Raw genomic sequence first — 12,203 nt, 5'->3', positions numbered from 1 at the left:
GACGGGAGCCGGGAGGGCTCAAGCCGCGCTCTCCTCCCCGCCCTTCTCCACCTCCTGCCCTCACCCGCTCCTCCTCCCTCGTCCCCGAGGAGGCGAGCGCTCAGCGGGAGCCGCCCGGACCGGGAGAAGGAGCCGCGGCCGCTCGGTGAGTGCTGCCCGCCGCCCGCGTCCCGCGCTCGGGGGCACCGGGAGGCTCAGCCGCCTCCCCTACGGTGGGGAGAGACACCACGGACCGCGGGTTCGAGCCCCACCGCCGGCAGCGCCCCGTGCCAGGCAGTCCGTGCCCCGCGGCACCCATGGGAGATGAAAGGTGTGAGGAGCAGGGCGGTGACAGGGTGCGAAGGGGCCGGGGAGGCAGCGGGCCCCGGCCGGGCGACGGAGTGCGCCCTGGGGCGGCGGCCAGCGGAGCCCCGTCCCGCCGGGCGCCGCTGCCAACTTTCTGGGAGTTCGGCGGCGCGTGTGTCGGGAGGGCTCCTGCTGCACCAGCTTCACCTCCTCCCTCTCCCCAGTGCCCCCGGCACCACCGCCCTGCCCTCCTTCTGTCCCTGCCTCCCTCTCTCCCGGCCGCCCGCCGTCGTGGGGCAGGAGAGGGGGGGGAGAGGGCCGGGCGGCGCCGTCCCGGGGCGGGGGGGACGGGGAGGACACGGTCACGCTCGGGCGTCCCCGGCACATTGGCCCCGGATCGCCTCCTCCGCTGCTTCCCCCACATATAAAACTCACCCCGGGCTGGTGTTCCACAGAACACCGTCACCCCCTCCCTCTCCCTCCGCCCTGCCCTGTGTGACTGATCTCCCCACGGTTCTGCGAAGAAAGTCGTGTTAATTCACCGGCTGCAGCTGGCAGCCTGTTTGCTACAGTCACGCACAGGGGTGGAGGAGAAGCCTGCGGCGTGAGTCATGGCTGTAAGAGGCCCTCCGGTTGTTTATGGCAAAAACAGAGGGTGGCTCATTCAACATGTGGGAAATACGGGGAGGAAGCGTTGCCTCGATCCATCCTGCAAGGACAGGGCAGTGGTACCTGTACCGGGCACCCCCTGCCCCAGCTCGCTGTAGAGCTGCCTGAGAAAGGAGGTGGGGAGGTTGCCTTTTCCTCTCACAAGGAGGGCTTGTGGTCAAACTGTCATAGCTAGCTGCAGGAGTTTTGCATTTGTCAGCATTTCCATTATAAGTGTACTTTTTATGTAGTTCACAACATGGCTATAAATATACGGCCCTGAGTTGAAATTTGGTTGATGGCGTCTTCTCCATCTAAGCAACTTTTGAAATATTATTCAGCTTGGACGCTAAGTGGAAATCCATGGAAAATACCGGCTTTTTATGTTTCTTTCAACTTTAAAGTTTAGCTGCTTACACACATGGACTCATTTACAGTTGTTAGTCCAAAAAACTTCCTTCCCCCTTGAATTTGTTAAACTGGGGAAGAGTTTAAAGGCTTTATCTCAGTAGGCATTGGTCATTAATTAGTGCAGCAGAGACTCTTACAAGGTCCCTGCTACCTCGAGTGATGGCACCCAGCTACAAAAGGGACACGGGAGACTGTGTGTCCTCACAGCTCTAACCCCCGAGTGCCAGGGCAATTCCAATGCCTCAGCACCACAGACAAGAAGCTGGTGTTAAAATCAAGGCAGAATACGCTAACTTCCCTCTGTGGGGTTTAATTTTTTTTTTTTTTTTTTTTTTTTACCGTGTCCGTTCAATTGCTGCTTCTGAGACAGGGAACAAGCCTAGTATTTGGGAGCTTTCGTTTTGTGTACCTCTGTATACGCACTGGGTCTGGATCCCGTGAAACATGCCTGCCACCCAGTGGATGTCGCTGATCTCTATATATTCTATACATTTACCGCCTCTCCCCTGTGCCCAGCCCTACCCCGCCGGTAAGTTTGGGAAGCCAAGCGCTCAGGATGCCGGGCTCACCTGCTCGCCTCGGACCTGTGCCCGAGGATGGTGTTGGTCGTGACAGGATGTGCCAGCATCCTTCCCGGCCAGCTCGGGACACGACATGCGTCCCCCAAGGTGTAGCAGCTTTCTGGCTGGGCAGCAGTGAGGAGAGGTGAATGGGGCAAACAACTGTATGTACGCAGAGGGAGAGACAGCTTCGGGGCTGAAGCAGCTGGAGCATCGGATTTTGCAGCTTGATTTCCTTTGCCGTTGATCTCCACATAAACATAAAGGTTTTTGCCAGTGGTCTGTTGGGCTTTCTGGGAGCCTGGCCTGAGTCCCTGGGATCTGCTTTGCAGTTATGCTAAACTTAACCATCTGGAACATAAATGAGTGTCTGTTTGGTCTCTGTGTACAGAAGATGTTTTGCAGGTCTAAGCATGTTAGAAATACAAGCCTTGAGTGTCAGATTTGCTGACTCAGTGTCCATAGTTTTTTGCTATAATATATCTTAGTTTCCTGTATTAAAAATATGTGGATAACAGTATCCTTTATCTTACAGATTACTGTAGTGATGAGAAGCATATAAGAACCTAAGAGAAAAGAAATATTTTCCTCTGTGATTTGAAAGTGTTTTATGATGCTCTAGAGAACAAGGGCAAAAAGAGGAGTTTGTGTGTTAATTATAGCAAAGCTTCAGTGGGGAAAAATGTGTCCAGGTCAGCTGCAAATACAGATTTATCTAGTTAGAGATTTGCATATGAGCACTAGGAGACATTTTTAGTTAACGTAGACCTCTTAGTTCTAATAATTTCTAAAATCTGCTTTGCTTATCATGCATTTTGTAAGTAATTTCCTAGATTTTCTTTCCTTTAGGAAAAGTGCCAAAAAGCAGATAGGCAGCCTGGGGTAGCATATTTGTTCACTGTCCTTCACCAGCTGGATTCGTAAGGTAACACCTGGGACTCTGCTGTCATAGCCCCCGCTGAGGGTAACCAGTGGTGGTTGGTCATGGCTGTGCTCTGTGTTGCTGTACTTGCTCGTAATTGCTTGTGCTGTCTGATCACCATGAGGAGCTGAGAAGAATGTGGAGGTGGCCAAGCAAACACCTACTGAAAATGCACACAGTGCAGTCTGGTTTTGGACATTTGACCAAATGCAGGTGGACTTTTCATGGGGGCAGCAAAAGGGGGACCTCCAAAAGGGCTCCACCCCCCATTCGGATCTGTCATCTGGAGGTGGAAGAGCATTAAAGCCTTTCACGTTTCCAGACACGTATTGCCATTGGGAGACAGCATTTTCCCTGGTTTTGTTCTGAAAACAGCTCAAGTATTTTGGCCAAGTTTTTCTAATCCCAGTCTGCCTCTTTCTGCACCCCTAACTCAGAGGTAACTTCTAACTTCTACAGCACATGGAACAGAATTTAGCCTGAGGCAGACATTCAGCTTGGAAAATTTCAACCCAAGCAGTCAAAGTCTGGCCAAGTTACAAGCAGCTGGAAGCAGCATCTTGCATTGGAAGTGTTCAGCAGCTGCCTAATAGGCAATGCTACAAGCTTCACCAATCCTGTGTATATGTTTATGTACATGGAAATATGCTGCTGAATGACAATGCTATTTGACTGGTTACATGGTCTACTAACCATTCTTTTGGTTTGTTGGTTTTGGTTTGTTTTTTTTTTCCTTACTAGAGAAAGGAACCTAAACATCTTTGGTTAATGCTATGAATGATTTTCCTTACTCCCATTATTCATTGTTTTCCTGGCTGAAAAATTGAAAACTTTAAAATGGAGCCTCTGAAATAAATGACAAGTCAGGGCTTACTCGCTCTGAATACTTCAAAATGACTTAACGATTGTTAAAGACCAGTTTCCAGTAGAACTAAAGCAAATAGCTTCCCAGCATTTTGAATTGTAAAAAACCCACATCTCCCAAATTCCTAAGCTATTCATCAACTGCTCTATTGTAGCAGACTCACCCTATATTGTGTCCCTGATATATCTATTAAGTCTGCAGTGAAGTGTGAGTTTAAAACAATTGTGCCATGGAGTCACTGTGGAATAAATACCACAAACATTGGCAAAGTTGCTTCATAAATCTTTCTTAGTTTAGAGAGGAACTTAGGCGTGCCTTTTTTCTATGGGACCGCAGCTGTTTCTTGTGAGGTTCCCTGGGGGCTGGATCTTGGTGTAAGGCTGGTTAATATCAATATATTCACAGCTTCTGTGATGATATCGCAGCATTACCAGCATATTATGTGCAGGTTTGTGCATGTGTGGAACAAGTTATTAGTATACCATACTCCAAATAATTTTTTTTAAATGATCAGCATCCATCAGAAGGCATTTTTCATGCAGCCACATACAAAGGAACCAGGATTGTGGTTATACCAGCACGATAGGGGACTGTCCTCAAACTGGTAATTTATTGAAAGAAGGCTTAAGAATTTGTGCAGAGAATCATCTCAACAGGAGTTTTCATTGCAATGCTGCAACTGAAGTGTGGTCTTTGGCTGTGCAGCAATATAAATATTTCACAGAAGTAGGAAAGTACGTGGCATTAGTAAGATCACAGGAATTCCATGTCTGGTTTTGCTGCTCACACGTGAGGGAGGATGTGAAATATTAATAAGAGCACAGGGACCAAAGTGATCCAGGATTTGGAGACCAGGTGTCACAATTGCAGATTGTACATCTGAGGAGCTATATGGTGCCTGTATATATCATACATGTGTGTAAGGAAAATACATGATATTTACTTGACTATCCAGTGTCTGAGAGATGAAGTTAGGCATGTTGTACTTTGAACTAATAAGTAGCAACGAGGGCAGTAAAGGATTGTAGTGGATTTGCAGTTGCTGAGAGTGTTTAAAGTTGCTGGGTTTTCTTCTTAAAGATATGCTTTCACTTGCTTTGGTGGAGGATGTTTCCAGTGTGTGTAGAAGGGGGAAGGACTGTACTCCATTCACCTGCATTTTTCCCTAGATTGAGAAAACAAGATTACTCGCAGTGCTTTCTGTGTATTGTAGCACATATTGCTACCTTGACAAGATTACAATAAAATGCCGTACTTTAGAACTTGACTGGTTTTCTCTTGGGTCAGGAGCACCATTTTTTTCTTGGTGCCTAATTTGACTTCTGGGAGTGTGATTAATTATTGTGTACTCCCCTCTAGAGTATCACCACATCTGGTGGCAGCTGGTGACAGGATATCAGATCCTCACTTTATACAGTCCCCTCCTATTCCCAGGTTGGTGTATCATCTTTCTTTGTTCAGGATGCTGTCAGTTATATTCCCTATATATATATATATATAGGGATTAAAAAGGTTTTTTCTGCTTTTAGATAGGCAAGGACATTGCTCAGTGTTCAGAAGTCAGCTGCTCACTGCTCTTCCCTTAGCCATCTCTCTGTCCTTCGGGCATTCCTCTCCTGCAGCTACATCTGCTGCAAAAAGACAGAGGCAGGCAATGTGCACATGGCCTGGCAGCAGAACACCCCTGGCAGTCACTAAAACAACAGAGGGTACGTCGGTGAAATCGTTTTGTAACCTGAAACACGACTGACTGCCTGAATCAAGTTGAAGCATTACCTGCAATGCTCCTTTTCAGGCAGCTTCACAATAAAACTGAAAGTTTTATTTAGCTTGGGAATTGAACTTGAGCCTAGATAGCTGCGGGATGGTGCTTTATAATTCCATAGTCCATTCTTTTTGATATAACAAACAGACACATTTTTTTCCTTCTGCAGCTGAACTAGAACAAATAGACTCTATAGAGTTGAAATATTTCTTTCTGTAAAAATGTACTTTATTGCATGTACTGTAGTGTATATGGTGTCAAAAATCTGATGTTCAATCTTTTACAGTGGTTTTGGTTTGGCTTTTTCATTCACACTTTAAGATATCCTATGAAAGTTTTAAGTTAATAAAACATTTTCTATATAGGATGAGTTTACTGGAAGTTTTCTTGTTGAGAACAACTGAAACTTGTAGAGATGAAGTTCTTGTAAGTCACTATCTTTAGACTTGAAAGCATGTGTATATGAGTGTTTCCACTGACTTGGACATACTCAAGCACTCCTCTCAAATATGATTTTCAAATACATTTTCCTCATCTGCTCTATTGAGATGTTCATGTTTGGGAAACTAATTACGGTACAGCCTTCTAGGGTTTGGCCCATCTGCCTGTTGCTATGTTCATTTGAGTTAATAATAATTTACTATTGATTTCTAGGACATGCAGGAGCCAAACACAAGTACAAATCAGATTGGATGCTTTCAATTTTAAAGAGCTCTAGTTAGGCGATTTAATAAATTTCTTCTCAGAAAATGGCAGAATCAGAGAACAATGAATTTGGCATTCGATTTTGATGTTTCAGTACTTGGATAAAACTTGTGTTAATATGAGATGATAATGAATGTTGCCACATTGTGTCTGTTTTGAAAGTGCAGTCATGGGTTGTAGTTTGCCACTTTGTGACATCTTACTGTGTTTGTAATATTTAGTGAGTTTCATTCCCTTCCTGGTTGTGAGGTGAAACAATGTTTGAGGCTGAGATTAAAATTGTCAGAATTGTTAAGTTTCCATCTCAGAAGCATATAAAACTTTAACTTTATACTCTTAAGTAGTTGAGCTATATAACTGACTGTTTGTACGCGTAACAGCACAAACTTATGTGTGTAGGATAATTATGCACCCTGAATTAACAAATACTAGAAATAGTAGTAGGACTGTGTTATCTGTCAGGTTTGATTTTCCACCTCACCACAGCCAAGTGTCACTATAATCAGAATAGTCAAGAGTTAAGTGTTTCTATGGAATGTATTACTATGTACCTACTGTGCAATCTTCCCATTTCATGCCTAATGCAGCACACATGTGGCCAGTGAAGATGTAATTTTTCCCACTCTCCAGAATTTAACTTCCTTTTATTTGTATGTGTGTACAGAATTATTTTTCTTGTTTAAACCTAGTACTAACACCCACTTGTCTACTCTAGGCAGTGGATATCCTGGTTTTTTCCCTCCATGAATACAATAGTGACATTAAGCAGTTACATTGTCTGGAGTTCCTGGCGATACAGGCATCAACAAAATTTAATGAGGTGTTTCAGCTTGCTTGACCTTGTTCTGTGACTCATTTGCATGTCATAGGTTCAGGGAGAAAGCCAAGCACTCTCCAAGCCCTGGCAGAAGGTTGCTCACACAGTGTCTGCTGCTGCAGCTTCTGTTTCAGCATCTGCTGCTGCCCAGAGAGGCTCTGCTGCTGTGCCATTTCAGCAGCTTGCACGTCAGCCTGCGTTCGATGATTCTGGGGTGTGTTTGGGCTCTTTGGAGAGGGGGCATGAGCTTGTAGTGGAGCAGTGGAAAAGCTGTAGGGTTCTGCAACTTGCTGCAGACCTTTTCCAGGCAAGGGGGTATTGAACAGCATTCTGGTTCTCTGTTCTTTCATTCTGTTAAAAGGGAAAGGTCTAGGAGAAATTGAAAGGTCTGTTAAGGTCCACTGTTGATCAAGAGAGCTACAGCAAATATGTTTGTTTTAAGGGAAGCTGAGGGTGGACTTCGTCACCAGTTTACTGAAGAGGTGACAAGGTTATGCCATCCTGTGCCATGGGATTTGTTTTTTTTTTTTAAGATAAATGACAAAGGAAGTGGTATTGTGGGTAGGAGGACAGCAAGACTGGTCAGAAAAGGGTGGTGACAGTACTTAGTGTTCACGTACTGCCATAGGAGCACTGACTGATCCAACTTTGTCGTTGTTGAATCCAACATCCAGTTATGTTGTGATAATAATGTGTTGTCTAAGGAACAATGAATCTCTAGAGCATAGTCCATAGCTGTGATGTCTGCTTGGCTTTTGCATCAGTCATCCCCCCACCCCTGGCAGCTGGTCACTCATCTTCTGCATGCATTTACTGCCCCTGACCTGCCAGCTGAAAACAGGAACCCTTCTGTTTCTGCCAAAACTATTTTGCTTAACTTGCCTGGTTAAAACAGTAGATTTATTTCACTCAAAATGGACTGGGGAGCCTAGGTGGCAAAGCTGAGGCAGTTTCTGGTAACTGTGCTGAGAAACTGCTGGGGGCAAGGGTTAGGGAAATCAGTGGTGTGTTAGTGGAGATATTGGAAATGAGATGTATCACAGAATCTAGAAATGTAAACTTTTCTCCAACCTTGTGCTGGCAGACCTGTACCAGCATTTTATGTTTGCCTCTGCTAGAGGGGAATTATACCCACATGTAGTTTTGCGTGGAGAATAGATCCCCCAGCACCTGCTTACTTCCACTGAGGTAGAGCTGAGCTCTTTTCTTGTGTATTTGGATTTTCATGTGCTCTGTGCAGCTGTCTTTCACTGGATGCCTTTTCAAGTGAAACATTCATCTTAAGCCATCCAAAACAAACCTCTAGGGATCTTTCTCAGGTTTTCTTAGTTGACCTAATTTTAGGGGTTAACAGATTTGGTCTGAAGGATTAAAAAAAATATTACTCAAATTTTTTCAAATTCGGTTTTCAAATGTTAATATTATCATGTAGCAAAGCTTGGCAACCATTACAAGCATAATATTTTAATTAATGAAAAAACTGGTTTCTGATCATAAGTATACCACAGCCATGATTGTGAGAGGCAGAAATACACTTTTATATTCTTTGCAAATGACTGTTTGTGAATTTTTTTCCAGGATGTGTCTATTATGTTAAATTGTTTTCATGTCCTTAAGATTAAGTATACCAGTAGACATCTATCATTATTGTACTCTTTTGGGAAGGGAGGGGGTGAGTGCATCATTGTGTACCTCATTTGAGGTGAACTATTGCAAATGCATGACCTAAGGTCTGATGTAGCTGCTTGCTTTGCCTCTGGAGGTACATTTTGGGGCAGTCTAAAGCAGAGGTTAGACAGAACAGATTTTCAGGGCAGCATGTTTTCAGGATGTTGTTGGCATAAAAGGTCTTCCTGTGTTTTCTGCAAGAAAACCATTATGTTAACCTTTGTAGATGTTTTGTTTTGTCCCTCTGAAATAAAAGCTGAATCAGAAGTGGGGGTTTGTAGTCTCTGTTTTATCATTGTGTGTGACTAGCAGCTAAAAGGTCAAGTCATACATGAGACTGTTACTGTATAAGCCCTTCATTGTGTTTACTAGGTAGGTGGTGTTTTTCTTCTTTTCCCAAATCTATACACATTAGTTAAAGAAAACTACTAATTTCATGTTTTCCTGAAGGGAAAAAAAAAAAAAAAAAAAAGAAGTATTTTTAGAGAGAATCCCTTTCCTGTGGAGAATTTTTGCAAAATACTGTGTTCTTCACGTACTTTGAGATTCAGACTAGGTTTCAGATCTCATGTCTTTGCCTCAACACCTATCAAGAATATTACTTTTTAAAAAATTCTTTAAGCCTTTAGGTCTCCTGGATTCACACTTTCCTTGTTTCAGATTGACATCAAGACATGTAGCAGCATTAAGTGTAATTAGACACTGTGTAGTTTGTTGGAGTTTCTGGTTTATGATGTGGTGGATAACCATATCAACTCTCCCATCTTTTTTTGAAGTTGGAACATGTATGTTCAGATAAAAGTGTCTATTCTGTATATGTTATCATCAGACTGAGCAGTAGTCTTGCTATAGGTGCGTTCAATAGGCAGAAGTATTTGTGCAGGTGTCATTTAGGGGAGAAAATGCATAATTGTGGTTCTTTTGCATAGCACTGTGATCATCTTTGCAGGATAACTGCTTTTTAGCAGAGCAACCTATCCTAAATGGGAAGTATTAGGGAAACCATGGAATTTGGATATTGTGTTAAACTGGAGGACAGATGCGAGGGTGGCCTTATGAATGCTGTCACTGGTACTTTGCTGTTTGTGTGCTCCCACTTTCTTACTTACTGCATTTTCAAATCATGGCTTTCAGTTGATTACTGAACTGGAGACAAGTAAAAATAAAAATTTGGAAGGGCTTTTTTTGGTTTCTTTTTTCACTGTTCTGGGGAGGAATCCCTTTTTTTGGATTACTTGTTTCATCTGCCAGAAAAATATTACTTACCATCTCCAGATAAGTAGGGAGGAAATTACAATTGTATGTGGATTCTGACTGGAACATGATCAGAGCTTGGGTGGCTTAAAAGCAGATGTCTCCAAGCTTTTGGTCTGGAGAGCCACCACAATCAAATTTTCCTATCTTTATTATAAAATGTATTTGAATGTTCATTTATATGCCTGAAGAATAGGGAATAGAGATGGAATGAAAGAAAATAAGGTAAAACAAATTAGAAAGGGAAAGAAGTAGAAAAAGGCAATCCAAACTGGCTTTCTCCTTCTAACTGGAAGAACATGAGCCAGGGAAATGAGACACAGAAGAAATTGAATAGTCCCACTGGTAAAGTTGTGGTAATTTAAACTCCTATTGAATAACTGGGAGCTAGATCAGTGCTTGCAGAAGAATGTTGGGTTTAATTCATTACCTGTAGTGAGACATTTACATCCCTCTTATCTAGCTTAGTGTGTGGATATTTGTTTACTGAAGGATTTTTTGGTGTCCTTTTTAAGAACAAAGTGTTACCTTTTGCTACATGCGAGGAAAATGGACTCAAATCTGAATGCTGCTACCAAATAACATTGAAGACCAGTTACCTGTAATTAGAGCTTAAATTTCTTTCGCCTTGTATCCTGAACATAGTGTGATCTAGTTTTGAGGAGATTAAGAGCATGGAGCATGGACAAGCAGTTTTTTCACCTAATTAATGATCAGATTTTCTAAGTGAATGGTAGCCATCAGTGAAGCACCAGAGCTTCTCCAGCTGGATATGACCAAGAGTTCAAACTCAAGATCTTCCAATTCCTTTTAGACAGTCTGGACTTACTTTGCTGTGCTTTACAAATGAGGAGGGAGGTACAGAAAGCTCCAGGTGGTTCTGTGGGAAATCAGGTGTGGTTGTGATTGGTGAATCACAACCAGGTGAAGCTTGGGATTGGTGACAGTGATCAGACCTGAGGGAAAAGTAAGTCAGTAAGGCCCCATCAGTGATGTGGAGAAAAAGAGTAAATGAATTAGCAGCCTGCCACCAGCTCTGTTTTATCACAGTAGTGATATTTTTTCTTTTTTCTCCAGAAGATTTCAACGCTTTGCACTTCTGGCATTTAATAAAAGTGAAAATAAATGGATGACAAGGAGATATCTTTTGGGGCTTTGCTTGCATGGCTAGTAGAAGTGTATTTCTGCTCTGCTCAGAGTCAGAGAGATGGTATGGATGAACAGGTGTCCAAAGTCAGGTTGGGTGGGGCTTTGAGCAACCTGATCTAGTGCAAGAAGTCCCTATCCATGGTGAATAGGATGGACTAGATGATTTTTGAAGGTCCCTTCCAACTCAAACTATTCTATGATTCTGTGATGTTGATGGCAGGGAGGAGCTTTGTAGCAAAACAAAATGTCAGTAGCCCTGTGGAGAAGGACTTGGGGGTTCCTGATGGGTGAAAAGCTGGACATGAGCCAACAAGTGTGCACTTGTAGCCTGGAAGGTTGATCACATCCTGGGCTGTGGCAAAATCGGCGTGGCCAGCAGGATGAGGAGGTGATTCTCCCCCTCTGGAGATCCCAGCTGGAGTGCTGCATCCAGCTCTGGCATCCTCAGCAAAGAAAAAAGACAGGGACCTGTTGGAGCAGCTCCAGAGGAGGGCCATGAAGATGATCACATGGCTGGAGCACCTCTCCTACAAAGTCAGGCTGGGAGAGCCTGGGAAAGAGAAGGCTCCAAGGAGACCTTATTGTGACTTACAGAAAGGAGGGATAGGGACTTTGTGTGTCAGATAGTGACAAGAGGCAATGATTTTAAGCTAAAAGTGGGCCAAAACAACTACTAAATTATTATGCACCATTTTCCCCATTCCTCTGTTTTGCTTTGTCTATGTAGATGAACAGCTTTTTGCTGCATTAGCTCTGCCCTGTAGATCCTCAGGTCAGGTCTTCACCCTGCTCTTTCCTGCCTACAAGCATCAACTGTTCCCTGGGCACTGTACCTGTTGATTTGTACCCAAAGCAGGGTGCTCTCTCCTCTGTTTTCTCCCTATATGATCTCCAGCTGCCATATCACCACAAAAATGTAAATCTTCATTTTCTGATGATGCAGATAGCATTTTTCCGGTGTGGTGAATTTTCCAATGTGTTGTATAATTTTGTTTCATAAATCCTGTACCTCCAAATCTGACTTTTGCTGGAATGGTGCACAAATAATATATTTGGGTAGCTTTGAAAACATTCACTGGATAATGTCATATACTTGAGTAGAAAGGGGAAATTTAGTATTAGGATATTAAGGGAAATTTGTATATTTTCAGAAA

General features: G+C 43.5%; 1 protein-coding gene across 5 annotated transcripts in view; it reads left to right on the top strand.

Moving 5' to 3' along the window:
* Positions 1–8: 8 nt before the first annotated feature.
* ELF1 (E74 like ETS transcription factor 1) overlaps positions 9–12,203 on the top strand; it is an 87,373-nt gene continuing 75,178 nt past the window's right edge. For 2 of the 5 annotated variants that reach the window (XM_054628552.2, XM_054628544.2), the window contains exon 1: positions 10–145. The gene's annotated coding sequence lies outside the window, so the exon portion shown is untranslated. The other 3 variants (XM_054628549.2, XM_054628551.2, XM_054628545.2) reach the window with 3 other exon arrangements.

The sequence above is a fragment of the Agelaius phoeniceus genome, chromosome 2 (genome assembly GCF_051311805.1).
Source record: "Agelaius phoeniceus isolate bAgePho1 chromosome 2, bAgePho1.hap1, whole genome shotgun sequence".
Taxonomy (NCBI): Eukaryota; Metazoa; Chordata; class Aves; order Passeriformes; family Icteridae; genus Agelaius; species Agelaius phoeniceus.
The sequence above is the reverse complement of the archived record's forward strand: the minus strand, read 5'-3'. Positions and strand labels throughout refer to the sequence as shown.